Consider the following 13,055-nt stretch of genomic DNA (forward strand, 5'->3'; position numbering starts at 1 on the left):
AAGAAGAAAAGAAGGAGCCACAGCCTCTTTGTTAAGTGACTGTTCCTATGTCTGGTTGGAAAGCTGATCAAGGCACCGCGAAGAGACCAAAAAGACCAAAAAGACCAGAAAGAGGTCTCCTGGAATCTGGAGGCGGGGGGCCTTTTACATGTCTGTGTCCGGAGGCAGTGCACCCCGTCCCTGTTCAATCAATCGATCGATCGATAAAACTCATACCGTTCTGTGCTGATGACCAGGCTCTGACCGGACCACGAGGACGGGACCTGCGATCGGTGGACGACCTGCTGAGACACTGGAGTCAGTTCAGCGTTTCCCACACTCTCGCCCACTTTGCCTCGTTAATAATCAGTTCTTCACGTGTGCATCAGTGATAAAAGCTAATGTTTAATAAGTTGATCAACCAGCTCCCAGAACAGTTTCAGCTCAGAAACCTGGGGCTAACGTAACCTGTTAAACCTGGATCTTTATTTTAATTAATTCATTACGTAGAGATTTAGTTTTTGTGTCATGTTGTGACTGATTGTGATGTTTCAAACATTGAGTCAAATATTCAAACTGCAGATTTCATGTTTCTGTGGAAACATTCTTGGTCTCTGCTGCGTCATTTCCTGAAAAATCTCCCAGACAGATTCGGTGTCTCTAGAAGCTTTTTCTGTTCGAGCAGAAGACGAAGCTCCGAGAGTTTGGGAGTACGAACCCAGAGTCAGTGGAGAGGTGAGCAGGTGAGCAGGTGAACGAACAGGTGGAGCAGGCGAGTCGAGCCCGAGTCCACGTGAATGCAACTCGGGTGTGTCATCACCTGGCCCGACAGGTAACAACCCCCCCCCCATCCCCTGCCGGTCGGACCGGTCGGACCTTCATTCCTCTCGTCTGAGGAGGTTCAGGGTATAAAATGCTGAGGACACAGACCAGAGTGTCACCCAGGAGCTGGATGGACGTTGCTGATCCTCTTTGGTCCAGTGGTTCTAGGCAGTTCAACAGTAGTTTGTCCACATTTGTGAAATGTTTAGGACCACTTGATCAAGGCGAAGGAACTCTCATCTGGAAAACATCTGGACGTTTTCATCAGTCAGAGGACGGACTGTTTTAAGATCTCTCTTTGTTTTCATCTTAAATCACAGCAGGACATCAGGTGAAAAGGATTCTGTTTCCAGATGTTTGACTTTAATTAACTTAAATGACTTTTTTTTGTTACTGATTCAAAGTCTGGTTTTGTTTGATTTAACTCTTTACTGGCAGTGGTGGAAGAAGTGCTCACATCCTTTACACACAGCAGGTAAAAGAGTCTCCTGTGACTGAGAGGACAGAAGGAAACACTAAGCTCTGATCCAGAGGCCTAAACCCATCAGCCACAACGTTCAAACCAGTTCCTGTTTTTTTTTTTTCTACATCAGATGAAATCTGCTCTGTTAGCATGATCAGATGTTTCAAAGGCTTTGCAGTCAGGTTTATGTAGCAGATTTGCACATTAATAGAGTCGTTACTAGCTAAGACATTGCTTCGGTTGAACGGTGCAAGGGATTTAGTTAATGTGTTTGAAACTAGCTAAAAGAAAGAAATGCAGAACGACTTCACACACAACCTTGTGCTGGATTTACCAACAGCTGTCGCAGCCCAATGCAGCTCGTTTTAAAAACAGACTCGGTTTCACCAAAAGTCACGTTAGCTTCTTTACGTTGGGCAGGGCAGGTGGGGGTTGAGTGCCTTGCTCAAGGGCAGCTCAGTGGTGGTGGTCTTGACCTTGGAGACACCAGATGACACAAACAGTCTCCACAAACTCCACCGGAAGCTGTTCTGGAGCTTTCGATCATATCACAAGATCTTCCTCAGCAGATGGCGTTTGACCCATTGTCATAGGAATGTAGATGCTAAAATTTTCCTCATGGCAAATGTTGTCTTCATTTTTTTTACTAAATTGTAAAGTTCATGAGAAAAAAGATTTACAGGAGCTGGGCAATTTCATTTGCTGAGGAAGACCATGTGATACGACTGAAAGCTCCAGAGCAAAGACCCTGTGGATCTATAATGTCTATGTGATGCCATAAAGCCCCACTACACAGAATCTGAGCTGTTTTCTAAGGATCACAACATGGTCACATGTCGGTTTCTTCATCTGCACGTCGCATCAGGGAAACAGTTCGCAAAGGGAACTAGTTTTATTTAGATTTGAATGATATTTACGTAATAACAATTATAGATAAAACGATTAGTCATTCTAATATTCAATTTTTTGATTTGCGTGTCTTTGTGTTTTCGACGCGTGGTCAGAAAAATGATCATTTTTCATTTCAGAGAGATTTTGATCATTTTAAGTTGAGAATTATCCAGTCATGTGACTTTACCTCTTTAATACTCACTTAAATCTTAACCACAACATTAACCATGTTATTTTATTCAATATTATTTGATTGTCATTTATTTCAGTTCATCTGTTTCTGGCTGCATCCTTGTCCCAATAGTTTGTCCCCAGAGGAATTAAGTTTACTTGATCTGCCAGGACCAAGAGGAGAACAGGTCACAGACTCACTTTAGAGGAGAGGGATGGTTTCGCTCTGGTGGGAACTTCAGCAAAGTTCCTGTCAACTAACCGTGGCGGTAAACACTGTGGGAAGAAATCCGCGCTGAGATTTTAAAAGAAAAACCTCAGCTGAACGGGACGTCAGTTTTCTTCAGAAGAGAGAAATAAAAACCTTGGCGGTCAAGGGGCCCTTGGCACTGTTTTTAGTGTTTTTTGCTTGGGGCAGTTTGGGCCACAGTGTGGAAGTTTTGTTGTGTTTTTATCATTTTCATCAAAAACTAAAAAAAACTTTTTTTGTATAATAAAGAGAAAAGAGTTTTTTTTTGTTAATGTAACTTGTCAAATGTGACTGTAGAGATTTACACAAATAAAAAGAAGTTAAATGTCTATGAAGATCCTGTGTTCTATGAAGATTTGTGTTTCTACTGTGGAAGGTTCTCTTTAGTTCTTACATCACTGTGGAAAATGTTTAAGAAAATGCGACAGGACAGATGGAGGGTAAATGTTCTTATTATTTAATTTTATAAACTTTTAGAAACAACTTTTCTCTCCTCCGTCGACTTTTGTTTGAGGCCCAAAACACACTTTTCCAGTAAGCTAGTTAGCTTAGCATGCTGTTAGCATGCTAGTTAGATCTTATTCCTGGAAAGAGTAAAGCTAAAACTGGTCGTATGCTGCAAACGCCGCCCCGTTTACGTGAACGCGCTTGGGAAAACCGGGCTCGACTTGCCGAGTTGGTAACCGCCGTCGTGTGACGGCTCAGCGTGACCACGGTTGTCAGGCTCTGTGAAGCCAGATAACGACAAGACATCCTGGGTATGTTAGACTGGCTTCGTAGGTCGGGCCTCTGATGACCCTGCCGGCCGACCTCAGTCTCGCACAAATTCTTTCTGACACCAGTTTTCTTCATTTGGTAAAACAGGTCAAGGGACACGATTGAAGAAACGTTTCTCGTGCTAGAGGGGTTGGTTGGTATCTCGTGTCTATTGGTGAGACTAGTGGAACCAGTTATAGGTCACCACCAGCGACGGTGGTTGGACAACTGAGCAGCGCTGGCATTCATATGAAGTTGGTCCAGTTGGACCAGCCACAGTAGTTTAACCCGAGCGGATCCAGTGCTGGGTCCAGCTGCCGGGTACCTGGTCTTTGCTTGGGTTGGGAGGAGTTCAAGACAGACTAAAGGCACGTAAGGCCAGGACGAGAGGATGGTGTCACCTGTCAGAGGGCTCAGTATTTATGACACACAGTCTGAGGGGCGTTCTCAGACAGGGTCCAGTGACAGGTCAAAACCTCGTTTAGCATCAGTACTGAGCCTCCAGAGGAATAATCACCCAACCTTTTTTTTTGGAATTGTGGAGTAAACAGATATTTCTACAGTTTGATAGAGAAAGTTTGTTTTTGTTGGAACAAAAAATAATAATCATAATTATAATAATACAGTTTCATTGATTTTGAGTGTGTGAGACCATTAATGGGGGAACTGGGTCCAACCAAGAAATGATCTCAGTGCAGTTTTTACTTATTTTTGCCTTGAAGGGAAAATATAAAACCGATGTGTTGTTTTTAGTGATTTTTTCCTTTTGAACCTAATCTGCTGAGATGAACATGTTACTGTCACACAGCTGTTTCACAGGATTTAAGATCTCGGTTTGGGTCTGCTGTTGCCACATCGTCTTCCTGATGAAACATCACGCTTTCTTTTTTTTGATCATTTTTTTGGTTTTAACACATAGGGTTGAACTAAACTGAATCACATATACTGTTGTGCTTAATTATATTAAATCCTACGTGTTAGAGGATGTTATTCCCTGCAGAAATCTCAAAGACAGATATTGGATTTTTAAACCTGGACAAATAAATGAAAGGATGAACCTGACTGGACCGATATCAGTAGGATCAAGAAGAACTCAGAACAGAAAACTGTTTGAAACCACCAAAGCAAGGAAGTCGCCATCTTCTCCTTTCTCTGGCAGAGAGTTACAGGGAATTTCAGAGGAGCGCCCAGTAAAACACGATGTTGTAACCTGACGACTGAGTTTGTTTGGATGTCAGGAAGAAAACCCTGAACGAACAGCTGGATATAAAGTTCAGATTCATCAGTTCTTCTTCAGGACTCTTTCTGCTGCAAGGAGAAGAGGAAAACGGTAAATTTACCGACCAGAACTAACTTCACTAATGTCACAGAGGGACTCAGATCCTTTACTGGTAACAGTAAAATACTTGGTCCAGTATTCTCTGGTGTTCTAGTTCTGGTCTGGTCTAATATTCTCTGGTGTTTTAGTCCCAGCTTGGTCCAGTATTCTCTGGTGTTCTAGTTCTGGTCTGGCCTAATATTCTCAGGTTTTTTAGTCCCAGCTTGGTCCAGTATTCTCTGGTGTTCTAGTTCTGGTCTGGTCTAATATTCTCTGGTGTTTTAGTCCCAGCTTGGTCCAATATTCTCTGGTGTTCTAGTTCTGGTCTGGTCTAATATTCTCTGGTGTGTTTTCCGAGCCTTTTCTCTCAGACCTTCCTTCAGTTGTTCACAGATCTGTCAGGGAAGCAGTTCACTTTCCCAATGACCCCAAAGGTGTAAACCATCCCCACGTTGTTCTTCATGCCAAAACCAACTCCATCTCCACCGTGACGGTCTGCCTTCGCTTCCTCTCCCAACTGAACCGGATGCAGGGACTGTTCTCTTTGGCGACCCTTGACCATGAGAGCGCTCTCATGCTGAGCCAGGAGAACTGTGGATCATACAAGGTCCACGCAGGCAGCGATTCCTACAACTATTTAAAACTCCCGACCGACCAGCTAGACTGGAACTCGGTCTGCTGGACCTGGGACTCTCAGACAGGGCTGACACAGCTTGTGAGGCTATAATGTGTCTATCGCTGCCAAACCTCATCTGAAAAACATTTAAAAACTTCATTTCTCATTTGTGAAATGTAGCTGTCGATTGAATTTCTTTCTTTCTTTCTTTTTTTAAACATCGCACTCAGTTTTGACCACATGTTAAATTGGTAAATATTAAATCAGTCAAACGTTCTCATTTGAACTTTAGAAAATACGTTCAATGAATAGTTTGATTGTTATTGAGGAACTGCATCGACCAAAATACACAGTGGAGGGTGACACACAACATAGTCTTATACTATATCTGCCCCTCTGAGTGACTCTTTGGACTCTTATTATTTCCGGTTTTTACTTTGAAATTACTACCTTGGGTATCTGTCGGCTGTTTCACTTCCTGTGTTTGTTTCTTGCGGCTTCTGCGGTTGTCTGCCCTGCCCTGAAGTTTTTCCCTTGTCCGGTATTACTCCTACTTCCTTTTGGATTCAGGTCTCTGTGTTCCCTTCAGTCCATGTCATGTTCTCAGTGGATTTGCTGCCTGCGCTGCATATTCAGCTTTGTTCCTGGTTTGGTTCGTTAGTTTTCATTGTGTGTATTTTCCCGTTGCCTGTGTACCTGGTTTCTTACCTGTCATCTTGTCCACCTGACTGACTGTAATCCTGTTACACTTATTATAATTATTATGAAAGTATCTTCATTGCATATACCTGCCTTTGTGTGTGTGTGTGTGTGTGTGTGTGTGTGTGTGTGTGTGTGTGTGTGTGTGTGTGTGTGTGTGTGTGTGTGTGTGCGGGTCCTCCCTGCTTGTGCCGTGACACCTTATACATTTAGGAAATATTGGAACCGCTAAGTTTTAAATGGAGTTCAGGAGTCTTTTAATATGAAGTTATTTTGTGTTATTACATACATACATGCACATGTATTAAAAAAAAAAAAATCAGGGAAGCAGACGCACTAGCTAAGCAACAACCAGACCCTGACCTCTGACCTCTCAGTAGTTTTCAGTCCCAGCATTTGCAGAAGCAGCAACTATTAGGAGTAATAATAATAAAACACTCTGTCTGTAAAACAGCTTTTTCAACAGAGGTACAAAGTCTTTACAGTGACAAATGTTTAAAAAGGACTTTAAAGAAAAGTGCTTGAGAGCAAAACTTAATTTGTGTCAGCCTGAGGTTCTGGGGTTTCTGGCCCACCTTTGTTAGGAACCTGGACTGAGGAACAGAGTGAAGGGCAACATGTCCACAATATAGTTCTGTACCATGTGATCCAAACGGCCGCTCCTCCATTACGTCCTTCTGGATGGTCAGTTAGGTCCACCTAGTGGACAGACAGTAGAACTACACCCTCTGATGTGTGATTTCTCTGACACTGACTGGGTTTTTGCCACAGCCTGGACTGGTTTTGACGTCACCCTTGGATGCTGAAGTTACGAGGAAGTGACCCGTCCTGAGATCAAACGCACACAGACACCGGGACTGACGAGGGAGAACCAGCAGCTTCTTCTGTCCAGATGTTTCCTCTGCACCTGAAGGTGGAACGAGTCTGCAAGTCGACCAGAGGTGAGTTCAGCAGGTGAGAATCAGGATCACTGTTTGACGGGACAGTAGAAATCTTTCTGGATGCTGATTGGCTGTTTGGAAAATACCAGTTTGACTCTCGCTGGAGAATTTCTGCATGAGTTAAAGTACAATGATTTCAGAACGATTTACATGTGGCACATGTTACCGGGCAGGAGCTCCCATCGTCAGTGTCAGTAACGGTGGGGAGGTTTCGATCTACTCGGCTGAGGAGCTTTTTCTTCTCACGCTTTACCAAGAAAAGGACTGACATGATGCCCAGGTTTGTCATGCGTGATAAAGTAACGTGTAGTTGTTCTTCTTCTTCTTATTATTATTATTACATTACAAGTATTAGTGATAGCATGTTGTATGCATATACCATACATTCTCAAATAGTGGCCATAATCTGTTTTTGGGTCCGGCTCAGCTTTATTGCTAATGTCCCCTTTTCCCACTTAATGCAAACTCAACACTTTCTCCGCGTTTACCTGTTGTCCATGTTCACAGCCATAATTCATCAGGACAAGGACAGAGCGATGTCAGCCATTCACCTCCTTGAGCAATGATAAGCTACCACGAATAACGTGCAACACTTCCTCCAGAATTTTCACATTAAAAGTCTTCCAGCCCTCCATGCGTGGATGGGCGTTTCAAAAAAAGCGTTTGAAAAACAGTAGGAAGTGTTGAGTTTTGTTGAGGGTAGATTAACTTTGATGAGGAGTATCAGCGAACAGGGGGCGACAGGAAATGGACATTATTTTAAATTTATCATGTGAGCTGTTATGGTAGGCTACAGGTAATTCCACCCTCCTCAGTGTGTTTTCATGATGCCTTAATAGCGACTGGCCTTTATCTGTTCATGTTGGCCTCTGGCCAGTATTTGATACTCGTTCATTATTTGAATACTATTGTTTTTGCTGCTATTATGGGTAGACACTCAAATCACAAGAGTATAATTTGTTTTATTATTCAAGTATTCGTGTATTATTTAAGCATTATTTTGATACACAGCTCCATCAGTCTTAACTGAACAAAAATTCAAATTCGGCCTCAGCTAAAAGCAGGAGATAAACATCAGGTAGAAGTACAGTGCAGTGTGAAAGTCGGTGCTGCTGGTTCTGATTTTAGATTTTTCATTGCAAATCCCAGGGGTGTTTCCGAGACATTTGATTCATACAAGCTCAGGCCACTGCGTCAGAAACGCCAGACTTTCAGAAGAGGCCTTCAAGTGCGATTTACTTTAAAGGATCTTTTCTGAGTTCCTGGATTGTAGATCAGGTCATAATTACAAACATCTGCAAAACTCAGTTCAAACTGTGTGTGGTTAGAGAACCAAGAATCCTGCTAATCTATTGTTTATTGGAACGAATGCACCAGTTTCAGCCGCTGATTAAGCTTCGAACTGCTCTACTTCGACAATGTTCAGTGGTCCAGAAAATTAAGAGTGCAGCTCTTTTTAAAGTTCAGATTTCGACCGGAGAACGCAGACAGAGTGGACACAGTGGATCAAGTGGTCCAGAGCTACTGTATAAACACAACTAGAGTCACTGGAATGGTTTGGTGAAGATAAATAAGAATGATCTTGTGGAAAACTTCGCAGACACCATCTCAGAACACACAGGTAAATCACGGAAAGATTAAAAATGGGACGTTACAAAGATATCGAGGTGGATTGTTTAAATTCTTGAGGACAGGTCTGCTTTCATCTACAAGGCTTCTTTAGTTGTAACAGATGGATGGGGAGTCACAGGTATTTAGTCTCTGTATGGTTGTTTGTACCTTGAGTCTCTAGGTCCCTTGTGGGCTTTTAGTCCACCTGACCGTCCTTTGAGTTACTAGAGTCTCACGAGTCGGGATGTAAATGTGTCTCACAGCTTCAGTGGGCTCCCACTGCAGTGCTCGTTGGATAGTGGAACAGCGTCTTAAATTCCACTGGGGAGGCTCATGTCTGACCATTTTTGTTGGATTACTCCAAAAGAGACACGCTGCATCACTGAGCGTCTGGTACTAACCTCGGCTAACATGCAGGAGGATGCTAACAGTCAATTGGCTCAGCTTCGCCAGGTTGACTCGTGTGTGGGCAGCTTGTAGATTTGCTCACCTTTCACCCAGCATGATTAAAAAGTGTTCATAAGCGTCCAGCGACTGATAACATGGTTTGTCGAGTTCCAGGTTGTGTTCATCTTTGACGGTCTGGACGAGTGTTGAACTCTTCTGGAATTTAGAAGAGTCCACTTCCGAATGAGCTGAATGATGGTTCTCTAGTGGAGCAGATCCAACAGTCCCTGAGATCAGGAAGTCTCTCTGCAGGTAAACTCTCTCCTGCTCAATGGTCAGCTCTGGGCTTCATCTAACTGTCGTCAGAAAAAGATCTGGACGTGTTTGACCTGAAGAAATACTCTGCTTCAGAGGAGGCTCTTCTGAGGCTGCTGCCAGTGGTCAGAGCCTCCACCAAAGTTCTGTAGGTGGATGAACAGAATGATATAACAACAATGTGAAATTTGTTTGATACTAGTTTACAACCAAAACACGTTCTTCATCACTTATTTTTCTTTCAGGCTGAGTGACTGTAACCTCTCAGAGAGAGGATGTGGAGCTCTGTCCTCAGCTCCCAGTCCCCCAGTCTGAGAGAGGTGGGTCCAGCTCTCTCAGATGGGGGATGGGATCCTTTTGCTGGGTCCAGCAAACAGATTCCTCAAACTGTCTGAAAACAACAGGACGGTGACGGTGGTCCCCACCGTCAGTCATATCCTGATCATCCACGCAGATTTGATATCTACTGGTCTCAGCTGCTGGGTAGAACTGGTCTGTCTGGTCACCGTTACTGGGAGGTGGAGTGGAGTGGAGGGGTTGATACAGAGGATTCAGAAGGAGAGGAGACAGCCAAGACTGTTTGTTTGGAAGGAACGATCCGTCCTGGAGTCTGATGTGCTCTGATGGTCATGGTTACTCTGTCTGGTTCAGTGACAGAGAAACATCCATCCCCTCCTCCTCCTCCTCATCCTCATCCTCCTCCTCCTCTTCCTGTATGTGGACTGTCCTGCTGGCGCTCTGTCCCTCTACAGAGTCTCCTCTGACACACCGATCCACCTCCACACCTTCAGCACCGCATTCACTGAACCTCTTTATCCCTGGTTCTGGATCTGGTCTGGTTCAGTGTCTCTGCGTCGTCTGTAGGACAGAGAGTCTTTGGAAGTGTCAGCAGCTTCAGTCCTGTGGTTTGAAGGTTGCTGGTGGACGAGGTTTCACTTTTCACTGTTTCCATTTGAATCACAGATTGTGCCAAGCTTAGATGTTCTTACACCAACACTGCACATTTACACTCATGCCTGCGGTTGCTGCAGCACATGTTGTATGTCTCAGTGTGTTATTCCTTTCACTCTGTTTGTGCTGTTAATACTGTTCATATTGCATTTATCTTAGCATATTCATATATACCCCTCACTGTTTATTAATTACATATACACATTGATGCTAAACTGCTTTTTGTTCTCAGCACTCGTACTCTGTGCGACTACAGTAAAATAGAATCTAATCTAATCTAATGGCCTTTTTGTGGACACACTGTGACTCTGATTCTTACTTCAGTAACGTGTTATACAACAGGACAGTGTGTGTGTTTACAGCCTACAGCATTTCATGTACCTGTGAGACAATGAAATACGATCCAGGAAGTCCATTTGGAGAAACCGATTCATATTGGACACACCTGGCATTAACATGCGTCTCAGGTGATCGGATCACAGGTGGACGGCTCTAAGTGCAGGTGTGAATGCACCCAAGACGCATTGAGGATGCATCAAGATCCAAACACTCAGACCACTTTCAGAGGCGGTCACATTCTTTTAGGAGTGTGAACACAAATATGTCCTGGGCCACACTGAGGGAAGCCTACTCGACTGACGTCCTGTGCGTCAGTGGATGCACGTACTCATTCGTGAAGTGAAACAAGTCATACAAGTCACGTAAGCTGGCTTTGTCCACGATGTCTGAAAATTCTTTTAATTTCTGGCAGGCTAGGCACAGGAAGTGCACCGCTGCCTCCTGCTGGTTAAATACAACAAACCATTTGGTCTTTGCAAACGGAAATGATGTACGATCACAAGTGGTCGCTGGAGACGCATGTGGGGACGCCTTCGAATGCCGGGTGTGACCTGACGTACTAAGAGCTGTCCAGCTGAGAGGCCTGTTAATGCCAGGTACAGTATGGACCTTAAAACACAGCACAGTGGTTGACACTCTGCAGAGTTATCAACTGGTTCCTTTCATCATGAAGATCCGGTGGCAAACAGCAGAAACACAGTGTTTACGTTACAAAGTCATCCACCAGGAATCTTTGCTGACCTTTGATTGGCCAAAGCAGAACATTACTGGCTGACATCATGTTACGATGCACGAAAGTCTGTTTGAGCACATCCTAATGCTGAAGTGTTTTAAAGCCTCAGCATCTCTAATTCAGCCCACTCATTAAGATCAGCCAGTTCTCATAGGAATATAATGTGACTAAAAATTTGACCAGTCAGCAGCAATGTGTGCTCAACAGTCTCGTATGTTCTTCAGAAAATGCTCTTTTAGGTTGATTTCTTTACCACAGACAGGAGCTCTCTCATCATTGTTGTTGCTTGTGGGATAATAAACAAATCAGTCTAGAAAGATATTGTTGCTTCGCTTTAGTTATTGTATCGTGTCAGACACAATTCAGTTCATCCACATTAGACTTTACTTTTATATTTATATGAATGAAGTTTTCTTATTGTTCGTTCAAGCATTAGAAATTTGGTAAATGGCTACCTTTATGAATGGCTTTCATTGAGTGGCAGTCTCCCGCCATGCAAGGTGCCGCTCTGACCATGGCGGGCAATTTGTTGTTGGGTATCTTGGCCAAGGACACTTCAGCATGTTGGCGGGACAAGCTGGGGATCAAACCGCCAACCCTGTGATCAGTGGCGGAGCCAGACCGTAGCCAGGGGTGGCTGGTGACCACCCCTGGCTACGGGCTGGCCACCCCCTTCCACCCCACATAGCACCATATTTCAGGTCACTCATTTTTTTCTGATGCGGAACCATTTCTCCACTGGGGACGCTTTTTTAACAGTGCACTCCTCTCGTTGTATTGCCCCTCCACCACCCGCTCTGTCTTCATTCAGCTCCCTCACGGTGGCAGTCTGAGGTGGGATGAAACACATTATGGAGCTGGTTTTGCTGATGTAGGACAAAACCAAAGTCCCTGCTGTTACCAGAAAGACGTTTTGGGGACAAGCTTTAACTGTTTCATGAATGGACGTAGTTTAGCGACGGGATTGGGTATACGAGGAATAAACCAGCTACTGGCTCTTCGTAGGGCTGGGATACCTGTGCCGATTGAGATCTGATCCGCTGCGTCCATGAACCTATAAAATAGCCCCACTGTGTGTGCTTCCTCCCTAACCTTCCTCCCTGTCATCATCAAAACTGATGCAGCGACAAGAAGTGCCAACCACATCCGTGTCTCGGAGTGCAGGACATTTCTCTTCCCAAACAATAGCAGTTTTTACTGTGGCTGCTTCACAGGTGTTTTGACTGTGGAATGATTTTTATGAGGAGGAACATTAGCAGGTGACAGGACTTTTCACTACAGGCTGAAGCTTCTCAGCGTCTCTGTGTTGATATGCTGCGTCAACCTGACATTACTGTAACTGAAGAGTGGCCTGTTTGTGGCCCGCACAACCACAAACTATCAGCGGCCTATTTCAGAGACACACTTCTTGACCATAAGTAAAGGTCATAATCCCGCCTCTGTGCGGTGCCATACCAAGCAGAAAAAGCTGAACAAGATGCTGATTTCCGCGCCCCCCAAAGTGACCATCGGCCTGGACCTGACCACCGCTGCCTGTGATTAGTGGACAGCCCGCTCTACCTCCTGAGCCAATGCTAATGCTAGAAATGCTAATGCTTATTATCAGTTTTTCGTGACCCACACAAACTTGACATTTTGCCCCCCCCATGTTGCTTTTAAGTCCTACTCTCACCAAAGCAGAGAGCAAATACTTGATCCGGCCTCACATCTACATCATATCTGGGCACCGCTCAGTCATCCAGCGACATCACTGTTTGTCCAGCTCCTGTAGCCAAACTCACAACCACTCGTTAGCCCTGTGTAATCATGTGTC

The 13,055-nt window shown here is 44.3% G+C and overlaps 1 long non-coding RNA gene across 1 annotated transcript; it reads left to right on the plus strand.

Moving 5' to 3' along the window:
* Window positions 1–5,751: 5,751 nt before the first annotated feature.
* Window positions 5,752–9,734, plus strand: LOC120788651. The gene is made up of 4 exons (XR_005707277.1): window positions 5,752–5,807; window positions 6,737–6,906; window positions 9,079–9,367; window positions 9,465–9,734. It is a non-coding gene; the product is annotated as an uncharacterized LOC120788651 (long non-coding RNA).
* The last annotated feature ends 3,321 nt before the right edge of the window (window positions 9,735–13,055 follow it).

The sequence above is a fragment of the Xiphias gladius genome, chromosome 4 (genome assembly GCF_016859285.1).
Source record: "Xiphias gladius isolate SHS-SW01 ecotype Sanya breed wild chromosome 4, ASM1685928v1, whole genome shotgun sequence".
Taxonomy (NCBI): domain Eukaryota; kingdom Metazoa; phylum Chordata; class Actinopteri; order Istiophoriformes; family Xiphiidae; genus Xiphias; species Xiphias gladius.